Genomic DNA, 15,041 nt, shown 5'->3' with positions numbered 1-15,041 from the left:
TTTTATGTTAGATTTTGGGATATTATAGGTGTGGAGTTTTCCCGGGTGGTGCAATATGGTTTTACTCATGGGATTTTATCGGTTTCTATGCGTAGGGGGATTGTTACGCTGATTCATAAGAAAGGGGACATGAGGGATATTAAAAATTGGAGGCCCATAACATTGTTAAACAGTGATTACAAAATTATTTCTAAAATTGTGGCTGGTAGACTGGCAGATGTGATAGGTGATATGGTGGGGGAGTATCAGGCATGTGCAGTGCCTGGTAGGAAAATTTCAGATAATTTGCTGCTTCTAAGAGACTTAATTTATCAGGCTAATTTGAATAAGAATGCTCTTTTGTTACAGTCGGTGGACCTGGAGAAAGCCTTTGATAAAATATCACATAGATTTTTGTTCTCTGCTTTAAGTCACCTTGGTGTTCCGGATAAATTATTGATGGTCATTAAGAGTTTTTATTGTGGGGTCAGTAGCCAGATTTTAGTTAATGGGCATGTGAGTTCCAGTTTTAATATTTTATCGGGAGTTAGGCAGGGTTGTCCCCTGTCACCAATTCTTTTTATCTGTGTGGTGGAGGCCCTTTTAAAAAGTGTGCAAGTTGACAAGTGTGTGGCTGGTGTTTTTATTCCTGGGGGATCCGGGGGTCCAGTCAAGTCTTTAAGTTATATGGATGATATTGTTTTTACTTGTGGTTCACAGGCGGATCTCAATAGAGTGAATTTGCACGTAAGGATTTTTTGTTGTGTGGCTGGTATGGCGGTGAATTGGGGAAAGTGCCAGCTTTGTAACTTTGGGAGGCAGGTTGAGGTTAACGTGGCAGGAGTGGAGAGTAGGGAGGAAATTGAGGTTCTTGGTGTCATCTTTGAGAAGGAACTGAAAGGGAAAAGCAGCCTGAAGATTCTAGAAGACAAAATGGATCAGAAGTTGAACTTTTGGAAACTAAGGAACCTGTCGCTGAGAGGGAAAGTGCTGGTAATCAAGTCTGTGATTCTCCCGCTTCTGCTGTACACTGCTTTGATTTTCCCACCTGCTGTGCTTTGGACAAAGAGAGTGACAAGGAAACTGTTTGTGTTTTTTTGGGGATCCAAAATGGAGAAACTAAGAAGAGGAATGGTTATGTGTTCTGTGGAAAATGGGGGTTGTGATTTTCCTAACATTGACTTATTTTTAAGAATGCATTATTCTTTGAACATTTATAAATTATCCCAGTGCAATAACAGGACTGCGGACATGTGCAAATATTTAGCAGGACGGCTTTTCCAGAAATGGAGCTGGTGTGAGAAGGATTTAAGAAAACCAGTTTCCTTTGTGATACCGTTTTTTTATGTGGTGCTTAGGTCCTTCTATGATCAAAATGGGATAAGCTCCATGGTTAGACCGGACAAAAAACTGATTGTCTCAGGTATTAAGAAGAAGGAGATGTTATGTGATGTGCCGTTTTGTAATAATGCACAGTCTGGACAGGTGTGGAAGCTTTTTTTCATGCGTGGAATCAGCAACAGACAGAAGGATGTAACCTGGATGGCGTTGCATGGATGCTTGCCAACAAGGGCTTTTTTGAATGACCGGGGGATAAAGGTTCAAGAACTATGTCCTAGGGAAGGTTGCAATAAGGTGGAAACAATACAGCATATTTTTTGGGACTGTTTTTTTGCTAAAAAAGTTTTTACCTTGTTGTCACGTATGTTTGTTGCTTTAGTTGGTTTTCATTGTTTCGATTTTGAAAGGATTTTAATAGGTCAAGATTTTAAGTACTCGCAAAGGAAGCGGGCAAGCTGGATTATTTTTGTCATATATAAAGAGGTTTTATGGGACGTTCGGAATTTGGTGATTTTTAAAAAGATTGTTTTTTCCCCCATGGAATGCAGAAAGATTTTTCTTGCTAGACTGTTTTATGCCTATTTATTGGATAAAAAGAAGTATGGTGAGACAGCAGCAGAAGCACTCTGGAACTTTTCACATTGGACTTCTTACAGTAAGTAACAGTTAATTGCAGGGTTGTGTTTTTTGGGATTTTGTTTTTGTTTTTCCGAATGATGATTTGAGAACCCGTTATGTGAATATGCGCTATGATGCATAAATTAATGTGGGTCTTAATCTGAGGAAAAAAAAAAAATCTGTTCTTATCAGTTTAATATCTGATACGTCCCCTATCTGGGGACCATATATTAAATGGATTTTTAGAACAGGGAGATGGAAAAAGAGCTTGCTCTGTCCACTCCACGCATTGACCTGGTATTGCAGTATCTCCAGGACCGGTGCACCCCTTCTTTAATGCAGTTTCTAAAATCAGAAAGAATTGAATTCAATGTTTTTTGTTCATTTTGCTTGTTTGTCGGATTTTGGGATGGACTCTTTGGCTTTGCTTTTCTTCTCCTCATTGGATTTTTCATGTTCAAAGTTGCAGAAGCCAGATTACAAGCTCATTTTGGTTCAACTTCAGCAACTGTGCATTGCATTGCCATGTAATGTAATGCAATGCTATCTTTCTAGCTTTCCCTTTTTACTTCCTTTTGGATAAACAGACATATTAGGCAAGCATTTTGGAGCTTTCACCTAAATAACTACAGGTGGTGAGATAAGCTGCACAATATAATTGACCTTTCAGTATATTGTTGCACACACACCATCTATTTAGCAAATGCCCTTGTTATCAACAGCAGCCTTTTAAACTCACCTGAGCTAACAGGTATGTGCGCTGGTTACTCTGCTGCGCTTAAAATTTCTTTTTTGGTTTGCTACAATGCCTTTTCTGAAACGTTGTCTCCCTCTGCTGGAACACTGACTTCTTTCATTTAATGCCTGCAGACTATAAAAGAGAACCCAACCCAAAAAGTTTGGTTGATTAGTCTGTGGCATTCTGTTAAACTGTTGCTTATGGCGGTCTCTGTGAGCTTCTCAGCGACATTCAGCCAGCCAGGTATCCTGCCTGCAGTAGATGGAATGTGGCAATGGAACGCTGGCTGCGCGTGTCATAATAGGCTCTGAGCCTTTATATACCTGTGCACAGCAGCAGCCACCTTCAGTCTGCTGCTGGACAGCCAGCAGCAGCAGCAGCAGCAGGAGAGGTATGTAATCAGCAGCCCTCCTGCTAAGGGTAGACAGCTGCTCGTTCCACCCCACCCCTCGCCTTAATTGGTTCTCCTCCCTTCCAACGGTGTTGAGGCGGGTGGGAACAGCAGGGGGTGAAGGTGCTGTGTTTAAAGAGGTGGAGTTATGCAGATCTAAAACGCGTGGATTGCAGCAGCAGCAAGCCGAAAAGTGCAGGCATGTAAGGGATCTAGAGGTTGACAACATGTCTTCTTAACGGGAGTCCAGGAGCTCATCTCCACAAATGGACTTTTCAGGATCCTTGGGTGGCTCCGTAGTTTGAAACCAATTCTGGTTATCGCTTCTCGGCCTTTTGGCTAAGATCAAGTGTAGTATCTGTTCTTATCAGTTTAATATCTGATACGTCCCCTATCTGGGGACCATATATTAAATGGATTTTTAGAACAGGGAGATGGAAAAAGAGCTTGCTCTGTCCACTCCACGCATTGACCTGGTATTGCAGTATCTCCAGGACTGGTGCACCCCTTCTTTAATGCAGTTTCTAAAATCAGAAAGAATTGAATTCAATGTTTTTTGTTCATTTTGCTTGTTTGTCGGATTTTGGGATGGACTCTTTGGCTTTGCTTTTCTTCTCCTCATTGGATTTTTCATGTTCAAAGTTGCAGAAGCCAGATTACAAGCTCATTTTGGTTCAACTTCAGCAACTGTGCATTGCATTGCCATGTAATGTAATGCAATGCTATCTTTCTAGCTCTCCCTTTTTACTTCCTTTTTGATAAACAGACATATTAGGCAAGCATTTTGGAGCTTTCACCTAAATAACTACAGGTGGTGAGATAAGCTGCACAATATAATTGACCTTTCAGTATATTGTTGCACACACACCATCTATTTAGCAAATGCCCTTGTTATCAACAGCAGCCTTTTAAACTCACCTGAGCTAACAGGTATGTGCGCTGGTTACTCTGCTGCGCTTAAAATTTCTTTTTTGGTTTGCTACAATGCCTTTTCTGAAACGTTGTCTCCCTCTGCTGGAACACTGACTTCTTTCATTTAATGCCTGCAGACTATAAAAGAGAACCCAACCCAAAAAGTTTGGTTGATTAGTCTGTGGCATTCTGTTAAACTGTTGCTTATGGCGGTCTCTGTGAGCTTCTCAGCGACATTCAGCCAGCCAGGTATCCTGCCTGCAGTAGATGGAATGTGGCAATGGAACGCTGGCTGCGCGTGTCATAATAGGCTCTGAGCCTTTATATACCTGTGCACAGCAGCAGCCACCTTCAGTCTGCTGCTGGACAGCCAGCAGCAGCAGCAGCAGGAGAGGTATGTAATCAGCAGCCCTCCTGCTAAGGGTAGACAGCTGCTCGTTCCACCCCACCCCCCGCCTTAATTGGTTCTCCTCCCTTCCAACGGTGTTGAGGCGGGTGGGAACAGCAGGGGGTGAAGGTGCTGTGTTTAAAGAGGTGGAGTTATGCAGATCTAAAACGCGTGGATTGCAGCAGCAGCAAGCCGAAAAGTGCAGGCATGTAAGGGATCTAGAGGTTGACAACATGTCTTCTTAACGGGAGTCCAGGAGCTCATCTCCACAAATGGACTTTTCAGGATCCTTGGGTGGCTCCGTAGTTTGAAACCAATTCTGGTTATCGCTTCTCGGCCTTTTGGCTAAGATCAAGTGTAGTATCTGTTCTTATCAGTTTAATATCTGATACGTCCCCTATCTGGGGACCATATATTAAATGGATTTTTAGAACAGGGAGATGGAAAAAGAGCTTGCTCTGTCCACTCCACGCATTGACCTGGTATTGCAGTATCTCCAGGACCGGTGCACCCCTTCTTTAATGCAGTTTCTAAAATCAGAAAGAATTGAATTCAATGTTTTTTGTTCATTTTGCTTGTTTGTCGGATTTTGGGATGGACTCTTTGGCTTTGCTTTTCTTCTCCTCATTGGATTTTTCATGTTCAAAGTTGCAGAAGCCAGATTACAAGCTCATTTTGGTTCAACTTCAGCAACTGTGCATTGCATTGCCATGTAATGTAATGCAATGCTATCTTTCTAGCTCTCCCTTTTTACTTCCTTTTGAATAAACAGACATATTAGGCAAGCATTTTGGAGCTTTCACCTAAATAACTACAGGTGGTGAGATAAGCTGCACAATATAATTGACCTTTCAGTATATTGTTGCACACACACCATCTATTTAGCAAATGCCCTTGTTATCAACAGCAGCCTTTTAAACTCACCTGAGCTAACAGGTATGTGCGCTGGTTACTCTGCTGCGCTTAAAATTTCTTTTTTGGTTTGCTACAATGCCTTTTCTGAAACGTTGTCTCCCTCTGCTGGAACACTGACTTCTTTCATTTAATGCCTGCAGACTATAAAAGAGAACCCAACCCAAAAAGTTTGGTTGATTAGTCTGTGGCATTCTGTTAAACTGTTGCTTATGGCGGTCTCTGTGAGCTTCTCAGCGACATTCAGCCAGCCAGGTATCCTGCCTGCAGTAGATGGAATGTGGCAATGGAACGCTGGCTGCGCGTGTCATAATAGGCTCTGAGCCTTTATATACCTGTGCACAGCAGCAGCCACCTTCAGTCTGCTGCTGGACAGCCAGCAGCAGCAGCAGCAGGAGAGGTATGTAATCAGCAGCCCTCCTGCTAAGGGTAGACAGCTGCTCGTTCCACCCCACCCCCCGCCTTAATTGGTTCTCCTCCCTTCCAACGGTGTTGAGGCGGGTGGGAACAGCAGGGGGTGAAGGTGCTGTGTTTAAAGAGGTGGAGTTATGCAGATCTAAAACGCGTGGATTGCAGCAGCAGCAAGCCGAAAAGTGCAGGCATGTAAGGGATCTAGAGGTTGACAACATGTCTTCTTAACGGGAGTCCAGGAGCTCATCTCCACAAATGGACTTTTCAGGATCCTTGGGTGGCTCCGTAGTTTGAAACCAATTCTGGTTATCGCTTCTCGGCCTTTTGGCTAAGATCAAGTGTAGTATCTGTTCTTATCAGTTTAATATCTGATACGTCCCCTATCTGGGGACCATATATTAAATGGATTTTTAGAACAGGGAGATGGAAAAAGAGCTTGCTCTGTCCACTCCACGCATTGACCTGGTATTGCAGTATCTCCAGGACCGGTGCACCCCTTCTTTAATGCAGTTTCTAAAATCAGAAAGAATTGAATTCAATGTTTTTTGTTCATTTTGCTTGTTTGTCGGATTTTGGGATGGACTCTTTGGCTTTGCTTTTCTTCTCCTCATTGGATTTTTCATGTTCAAAGTTGCAGAAGCCAGATTACAAGCTCATTTTGGTTCAACTTCAGCAACTGTGCATTGCATTGCCATGTAATGTAATGCAATGCTATCTTTCTAGCTCTCCCTTTTTACTTCCTTTTGGATAAACAGACATATTAGGCAAGCATTTTGGAGCTTTCACCTAAATAACTACAGGTGGTGAGATAAGCTGCACAATATAATTGACCTTTCAGTATATTGTTGCACACACACCATCTATTTAGCAAATGCCCTTGTTATCAACAGCAGCCTTTTAAACTCACCTGAGCTAACAGGTATGTGCGCTGGTTACTCTGCTGCGCTTAAAATTTCTTTTTTGGTTTGCTACAATGCCTTTTCTGAAACGTTGTCTCCCTCTGCTGGAACACTGACTTCTTTCATTTAATGCCTGCAGACTATAAAAGAGAACCCAACCCAAAAAGTTTGGTTGATTAGTCTGTGGCATTCTGTTAAACTGTTGCTTATGGCGGTCTCTGTGAGCTTCTCAGAGACATTCAGCCAGCCAGGTATCCTGCCTGCAGTAGATGGAATGTGGCAATAGAACGCTGGCTGCGCGTGTCATAATAGGCTCTGAGCCTTTATATACCTGTGCACAGCAGCAGCCACCTTCAGTCTGCTGCTGGACAGCCAGCAGCAGCAGCAGCAGGAGAGGTATGTAATCAGCAGCCCTCCTGCTAAGGGTAGACAGCTGCTCGTTCCACCCCACCCCCCGCCTTAATTGGTTCTCCTCCCTTCCAACGGTGTTGAGGCGGGTGGGAACAGCAGGGGGTGAAGGTGCTGTGTTTAAAGAGGTGGAGTTATGCAGATCTAAAACGCGTGGATTGCAGCAGCAGCAAGCCGAAAAGTGCAGGCATGTAAGGGATCTAGAGGTTGACAACATGTCTTCTTAACGGGAGTCCAGGAGCTCATCTCCACAAATGGACTTTTAAGGATCCTTGGGTGGCTCCGTAGTTTGAAACCAATTCTGGTTATCGCTTCTCGGCCTTTTGGCTAAGATCAAGTGTAGTATCTGTTCTTATCAGTTTAATATCTGATACGTCCCCTATCTGGGGACCATATATTAAATGGATTTTTAGAACAGGGAGATGGAAAAAGAGCTTGCTCTGTCCACTCCACGCATTGACCTGGTATTGCAGTATCTCCAGGACCGGTGCACCCCTTCTTTAATGCAGTTTCTAAAATCAGAAAGAATTGAATTCAATGTTTTTTGTTCATTTTGCTTGTTTGTCGGATTTGGGGATGGACTCTTTGGCTTTGCTTTTCTTCTCCTCATTGGATTTTTCATGTTCAAAGTTGCAGAAGCCAGATTACAAGCTCATTTTGGTTCAACTTCAGCAACTGTGCATTGCATTGCCATGTAATGTAATGCAATGCTATCTTTCTAGCTCTCCCTTTTTACTTCCTTTTGGATAAACAGACATATTAGGCAAGCATTTTGGAGCTTTCACCTAAATAACTACAGGTGGTGAGATAAGCTGCACAATATAATTGACCTTTCAGTATATTGTTGCACACACACCATCTATTTAGCAAATGCCCTTGTTATCAACAGCAGCCTTTTAAACTCACCTGAGCTAACAGGTATGTGCGCTGGTTACTCTGCTGCGCTTAAAATTTCTTTTTTGGTTTGCTACAATGCCTTTTCTGAAACGTTGTCTCCCTCTGCTGGAACACTGACTTCTTTCATTTAATGCCTGCAGACTATAAAAGAGAACCCACCCCAAAAAGTTTGGTTGATTAGTCTGTGGCATTCTGTTAAACTGTTGCTTATGGCGGTCTCTGTGAGCTTCTCAGCGACATTCAGCCAGCCAGGTATCCTGCCTGCAGTAGATGGAATGTGGCAATGGAACGCTGGCTGCGCGTGTCATAATAGGCTCTGAGCCTTTATATACCTGTGCACAGCAGCAGCCACCTTCAGTCTGCTGCTGGACAGCCAGCAGCAGCAGCAGCAGGAGAGGTATGTAATCAGCAGCCCTCCTGCTAAGGGTAGACAGCTGCTCGTTCCACCCCACCCCCCGCCTTAATTGGTTCTCCTCCCTTCCAACGGTGTTGAGGCGGGTGGGAACAGCAGGGGGTGAAGGTGCTGTGTTTAAAGAGGTGGAGTTATGCAGGTCTAAAACGCATGGATTGCAGCAGCAGCAAGCCGAAAAGTGCAGGCATGTAAGGGATCTAGAGGTTGACAACATGTCTTCTTAACGGGAGTCCAGGAGCTCATCTCTACAAATGGACTTTTCAGGATCCTTGGGTGGCTCCGTAGTTTGAAACCAATTCTGGTTATCGCTTCTCGGCCTTTTGGCTAAGATCAAGTGTAGTATCTGTTCTTATAAGAACACAAGAGCTACGATCTACACTTGACGAGAGCGATCGAACTCGGAAGGAGAAGAGCTTCGGAGCCCAGCTGACATCGGAGAAGGAAGGCGGATATCGGTGGGAGGAAGAAGCTCTAAAGAATCCAGAAGAAGACGAAGACTCGGAGAAGAATCGGGCTGTCCTGTGGAATCTTCGAGGAAGAAAATCATCGAGACAAAGACCTTTCGGGGAATTTGTCCAGAACACGACGGGAGAAGAATCTGCATAGCTCCACCCATTCCGGGAAAAGTTCCAGATCCAGCTCCAAGAAGTAACTGCAGGAGGAAAGCCATGGCAAGCGCTGCGAGGAAGGCCGAAAAGAAGAGCCTGGAGCAGGGGACAGCCAGGAGGGCCCAGCCAGGAGCCGATTCTGACCCCAAGGACTCTGCCTCCACGACTGGCCAGCAGAAGGGACCCCAGAAGCCCCGCCACGAAGCTCCAGCCCTGGAGCCATGGATGCGGCAGACGGTGGCCCTGAAGCTGAAGGAAGTGGATGGGAGGGTGCCGGACATGTCCTCGGACGTGTTCTGCCAGAAGATGCTGCTGGATCGAGGCTTCTCCAGGTCGGACACCCTCAGCATCCAGACCTTCTTGACGGGGATCTTCTTCGTCACCTTCGCCACTGTGAACACCTGCAGGAGGTTCTGGGAAATGGTAAGCGCAAAAGGACCAGATAATTCTTTCTCTGCCTTTACAGGTAGCTGCCCTATCCAGAGGGACGAAAGGAGGATCACGGTCTCCATGCGCAACCCGCACACCCCAGGCCAAGACATCTGTACCTTCCTGAGACGCTTCTGTTTGGTTGTGAAGGAACCTTCTCACATCCTGAATGGACTCGGCTTCTGGACAGGTAAGTGGTCGGTGACCGTTAGACTTCACAGGGACCTGGCGTACTCAGACGGACTTCGGCACCTGCCCCCGACATTCTCCCTGGGCAACTCCTACGGCCTCATCTATTACCCGGACATGCCGCGGAACTGCAGGAGATGCGGCAAGAACGGCCACGAGATGAAGGACTGCAAGGAGGATGCCTGCAGGATTTGTCGAGTGACGGGACACAGCTCGAAGGACTGCCCGAAGAAGACGTCCTGCAACCTGTGTGGGCTGGCGGCTCATCTGTACAAGGATTGCCCCAAGCGTGAGAGATCCTGGGCATCGGTGGTTGCGACGACCCCAGCTACGGAGGACAAGGCCCCGATGACCAGGCCTGTGAAGGTCAAGGACGCGACGACCAAGGCCCCAGCGGCCAAGGCCGAGACGACCAAGGCCAAAGCGGTCAAGGAGTCGGTGGCCAAAGCCCCAGCGACGGTCCCAGCAGCTCCGAAGCAGAAGAAAAAGTCAAAGGAGGGTAAGAGTTCTGTCACCCCTCTCTCGATCCCTCCCCCTGCCACCCCCGTCCAATCCCCCCCCACCCCGGCCACCCCTGCTGAGGATTCCACTTCCTCTTCCTCCTTCCCCTACTCCTCAGCAGGTGTCCTTTCCCCTGCCCCGGCAGCCACTCTCCCTCCCCAGACCATGGTAGCGGTGGAATTAACCTTTCCTCCACCCGCCGCTATCTATTCCGAGGAGGATTTTCCCCTTCTTGTCTCCCCAGTTCCAACCCGGGGAAAGAGGAAGGTGGAGGACAGCCCTGCTACTGAATCCTCCAAAAAGAAGATTCTGGATTTCGTAGGCGAAAAGGAGGATACCCTCCCTGAGCCAGAAGAGATGGAGCACATGGTTGAGACCCTGGTGGCCGAGCCAGAAGAGGAGGAACTGGTGGTCGCCGAGATCGAGGCCGCGCTGCTTGACCAGATGGAGGAAGAGGGCCTGCTGGTGATCCCGTCACCAGCAGTCAACACCGACGAGGGACCACCCGACCGGAGTGGTAACTAAGGTGTATTGCCTGCGCTAACTTTTTCTTTTTTCCCTACATGATGGCTAATATTAACTTATTTTCCATTAATGTCAGGAGCATCAAGGACAAGTTCAGACGTCAGACTATTTATGCCTTCCTTACTTCCCAGTTGTGTGATGTTTATATGTTGCAGGAATGTTCCCTTCCCTCCTCTAGGTCCTTCAAACATCTGGCCAGGGAGTGGTCCCACGGTCCATCCTACTGGTCCGGTGGGGGTGACTGCAAGTCTGCGGGGGTCGCAATTCTGATCAGGGGGGGCGCATTCACGCTTGAGTCCGTCCAGGAGCTCATCTGCGGCAGGGCTCTTGTTGTAGATGGCAACTGGGCGGGAGAACCTGTCAGGTTCATCAACGTGTATGCGTCCCCACTGAAGAATGAGCGTTTGGAGCTTTTCCAGACCCTGCGGCTTCAGCTTGCCACCACCAGGACCTTAGTGATGGCCGGGGATTTCAACTGCCCCATCGAGGAGGATGGTCGTAGTTCTGGCACATCTGCCAAGTTGGACATCACGTCCAAGCTGCTCATCGAGATGGTAACCGAGGCCTCTCTTCAGGACGTGGTGGGCTCCATGGGGAGAGGCTCCACGAACTATTCGTGGAGCCGACCCGATGGCTCACTCCGCTCCAGGATTGACTTTGTGTTCACCTCTCGGGCAGTCAGGCAGAGTAGGCACTCGATGGTCTCCTGCTTCTTCTCCGACCACAGAGCCATTCACTTACAAGGTGTCCTCGGCGACGGTTTTCCGTCCGGCCCCGGCTCCTGGAAGCTGAATTGTGCTCTGCTGGCTCAGGATGAAGTCGTGGAGGAGCTGAGAGCAGCCTACGCAATGTGGCAGTCCTACAAGGGTAGCTTCCAAACAGTCTCTGACTGGTGGGAATATGTTAAACTTGAGTTTCGCTGTTTCTTTCAGGCCAAGGGTCGACAACAGGCGTGTGAGAAGAGGAGGGACTTCAGAGGGCTGCAGCGCGAGCTGCGGTCGCTGCAGGACCTTCTTCACTGCGGCTGGGACGTGAGGGAGGAGCTGGAGGAGACCAAGAAGAGCCTGAAAAGGCACTTTGAGGAGGAGTCCAAGCGAATCGTCTTCCGTTCCAAAGTGGAGAATCTGGAGAAGGGTGAGAAATGTAACTCATTCTTTTTCAGGAAACTTCATGCCGGTCACACGCCCCTGAACGAGCTGCGAGACGAGAGCGGAAACATGCGACGTGGGAAGGAGGACGTGATGAGGGTCGTCAGCGACTTCTACAGCGAACTCTACTCCCACAAGACTACCGACCCCGACGCTGCTGATAAGTTCCTGTCAGGTATCACTAACCATCTTGATCCTGCAGGCACGGCAGCCTTGGACAAACCTCTGATGGTGGGCGAATTGCTCTCTGCCGCTAAATCCTTTAGGACCGGCAGGACCCCGGGCAGTGATGGTCTTCCAGCGGAGCTCTATGTAGCGCTGGGAGACCTCATCTGTCCGGACCTGTTGGACCTGTACGAGGAGATGGTGGTGGAGGGTAGAATGCCTCTATCTTTGAGGGAAGGAATGGTCACGATCCTGTACAAGCGGAAGGGAGAGAGGTGCGACCTGAGGAATTGGCGTCCCATCACTCTGCTCAACGTGGACTACAAGATCCTGGCCAAGACGATGGCGACACGACTTAAGACGGTCATCGGACGGATCATCCACCCGGACCAGACCTGCGGCATCCCTGGACGTCGCATCGCAGACAGCCTCGCTCTCGTGCGGGACACGGTCGAGTACATCAAGGTCCGCCGCGCACACGCGGCCCTGGTCTCCTTGGATCAGGAGAAGGCCTTCGACCGGGTTTCCCACGAGTTCATGGGCCGAGCTCTGCACCGGTTAGGTTTGGGTAACATGTTTTGTTCGTATGTCCGTCTGATGTATTTTGATATCCACAGCTCGGTGTTGGTGAACGGCTGGAAGACTGACCCCTTCCCTGTCCTCTCTGGGGTCAGACAAGGCTGCCCTCTATCACCTCTTCTTTTTGTTTGTGTTATAGAACTCTTCGCAGAGGCTATCCGGCAGAATGGAGAGATCAGAGGGATCACCGCACCGGGTCCGGGACGACACGAGGTCAAGTGCTCGCTCTACATGGACGACGTCACCGTCTTCTGCGCTGATCGTGGTTCAGTCGACGCCCTTGTCCAGACGTGTGAGAGGTTCGGCCGGGCTTCAGGGGCCAAAGTCAACTGCAGGAAGTCGGAAGCCATGCTCTTCGGGGATTGGCAGCCGGCCTCCTCTGCCCCCTTCCCCTTCAACATTCAACCGGATTTCCTCAAGGTGCTGGGAGTCTGGTCCGGGAAGGAAGGAGCGGCCCTCAAGTCCTGGCAAGAACGCTTGGCCAAGGTGAAGCAACGGATCGGACTCTGGAGCCTCAGACACCTCACTTGTGAGGGTAAGGCACTCGTCCTGCGTAATGAGGTCCTGCCCGTCTTGCAGTACACGGCGCAGGCCTGGCCCCCACACGTCACTGTGTGCAGGGCCATTACCAAGACAGTGTTTCACTTTGTCTGGGGATCCAAGATGGACAGAGTCAGGCGGGCCGTCATGTACAAGGAGCCTCGCAAGGGTGGGAAGGGCGTTCCAGATATCCCCACCCTCCTGCGATCCTCTTTTGTGTGAGATTGTGTCCGCCGGACTTTGCAAGTCAAGAATGGCTCCGCGGGCAGGTCCATGTCTCACTTCTTCCTGCTTCCTCTTTGGAGGCGACTCGGCTGGGACAAGTGGGACAGCTCCTTCCCCTACAACTGGACGACGCCATGGTTCTACGGAGACGTCGTTCGATTTGTGGGGGAGCATCAACTGGAGGGACTCAAGCCCGACTTGTGGAAGCCCAAAACTATCCACAAGCTAATCAGAGCCAAGGATGACGTGGAGAACATCACAGGACTTCACCAGGACACGCTGGAGACTGTGTGGACAAATGTGTCGTCTGACAGGCTGACCAACGGGCACAAGGACTTGTCGTGGATGGCGATTCAGGGCGGACTGCCCGTCCGGTCATTCATGCATGCCCGGAACCTGTGCAAGACCCGGTACTGCCCAAGGTGCCCCTTCGTGGAGGAAACATCTTTGCACACTTTTTGGGACTGCGGATTTGCACAGCGCCTATTGACTGCACTTGAGGACGACCTGAGGAACTCTGTCCCCAGGGCGAGCCTATCGCACCATTCTGTGCTTTATGGACTATTCCCTGGGGTTCATACCGTCGGAGCCATCCAGGAGGCTTGGCGCCTTATGAACTGCTTCAAGGATGCCGTTTGGGTCGCCAGGAACCGGCTCATCTTGAGGAGGGAGAGGATGTCCATCCAGGACTGCCGCAGGCTGATCCACAGCCTGCTCAGAGACTATTCCATCATGGACGGTCCGGAGGACGAGGATGAGGACTAAACCCCTCCTCCCCCTCTCCCCTTATGTGTCTTGTCTTTCAATAAAGCTTCGGGCCTGTGATTTTCCCCTCCCCATCCCCTTTTTCCCAATCCCTATCCCTTATCACGGTTCGTCGTACTGTATTGATTGACATGCTTTTTCTTTCAGATTGAGTGTTTTGTGTAGCATAGGGGTGCGATGTGTCTAGTTAGTGCGTCGTATCCTCATGCTATGTAAATATGATGTAGAATTCTGTGTGTACTGGGCTGCGGCACTGTACACTGTCTGTTAACTTATTTTTTGTGCTAATAAAAGATATATTCAATCAAAAAAATCTGTTCTTATCAGTTTAATATCTGATACGTCCCCTATCTGGGGACCATATATTAAATGGATTTTTAGAACAGGGAGATGGAAAAAGAGCTTGCTCTGTCCACTCCATGCATTGACCTGGTATTGCAGTATCTCCAGGACCGGTGCACCCCTTCTTTAATGCAGTTTCTAAAATCAGAAAGAATTGAATTCAATGTTTTTTGTTCATTTTGCTTGTTTGTCGGATTTTGGGATGGACTCTTTGGCTTTGCTTTTCTTCTCCTCATTGGATTTTTCATGTTCAAAGTTGCAGAAGCCAGATTACAAGCTCATTTTGGTTCAACTTCAGCAACTGTGCATTGCATTGCCATGTAATGTAATGCAATGCTATCTTTCTAGCTCTCCCTTTTTACTTCCTTTTGGATAAACAGACATATTAGGCAAGCATTTTGGAGCTTTCACCTAAATAACTACAGGTGGTGAGATAAGCTGCACAATATAATTGACCTTTCAGTATATTGTTGCACACACACCATCTATTTAGCAAATGCCCTTGTTATCAACAGCAGCCTTTTAAACTCACCTGAGCTAACAGGTATGTGCGCTGGTTACTCTGCTGCGCTTAAAATTTCTTTTTTGGTTTGCTACAATGCCTTTTCTGAAACGTTGTCTCCCTCTGCTGGAACACTGACTTCTTTCATTTAATGCCTGCAGACTATAAAAGAGAACCCACCCCAAAAAGTTTGGTTGATTAGTCTGTGGCATTCTG

General features: G+C 48.0%; 6 non-coding genes and 1 pseudogene across 6 annotated transcripts; all 7 read left to right on the top strand.

Annotated features, from left to right (window-relative positions):
* The first annotated feature begins 2,080 nt into the window (after positions 1–2,080).
* LOC141233388 (U2 spliceosomal RNA) lies at positions 2,081–2,269 on the top strand. Its single transcript, XR_012299494.1, has one exon. It is a non-coding gene; the product is annotated as a U2 spliceosomal RNA (small nuclear RNA).
* A 1,118-nt stretch (positions 2,270–3,387) lies between these two features.
* On the top strand, positions 3,388–3,578 carry LOC141233381 (U2 spliceosomal RNA). Its single transcript, XR_012299487.1, has one exon. It is a non-coding gene; the product is annotated as a U2 spliceosomal RNA (small nuclear RNA).
* Positions 3,579–4,693: 1,115 nt separating this feature from the next.
* On the top strand, positions 4,694–4,884 carry LOC141233379 (U2 spliceosomal RNA). The gene has a single exon (XR_012299485.1). It is a non-coding gene; the product is annotated as a U2 spliceosomal RNA (small nuclear RNA).
* A 1,115-nt stretch (positions 4,885–5,999) lies between these two features.
* LOC141233378 (U2 spliceosomal RNA) lies at positions 6,000–6,190 on the top strand. Its single transcript, XR_012299484.1, has one exon. It is a non-coding gene; the product is annotated as a U2 spliceosomal RNA (small nuclear RNA).
* A 1,115-nt stretch (positions 6,191–7,305) lies between these two features.
* LOC141233377 (U2 spliceosomal RNA) lies at positions 7,306–7,496 on the top strand. The gene has a single exon (XR_012299483.1). It is a non-coding gene; the product is annotated as a U2 spliceosomal RNA (small nuclear RNA).
* Positions 7,497–8,611: 1,115 nt separating this feature from the next.
* LOC141233395 (U2 spliceosomal RNA) lies at positions 8,612–8,689 on the top strand (annotated as a pseudogene).
* A 5,564-nt stretch (positions 8,690–14,253) lies between these two features.
* On the top strand, positions 14,254–14,447 carry LOC141233384 (U2 spliceosomal RNA). Its single transcript, XR_012299490.1, has one exon. It is a non-coding gene; the product is annotated as a U2 spliceosomal RNA (small nuclear RNA).
* The last annotated feature ends 594 nt before the right edge of the window (positions 14,448–15,041 follow it).

Source organism: Phyllobates terribilis, unplaced genomic scaffold (genome assembly GCF_046119375.1).
Source record: "Phyllobates terribilis strain yellow unplaced genomic scaffold, ASM4611937v1 Scaffold_584__1_contigs__length_1024158, whole genome shotgun sequence".
NCBI classification, from domain to species: domain Eukaryota; kingdom Metazoa; phylum Chordata; class Amphibia; order Anura; family Dendrobatidae; genus Phyllobates; species Phyllobates terribilis.
The sequence above is the reverse complement of the archived record's forward strand: the minus strand, read 5'-3'. Positions and strand labels throughout refer to the sequence as shown.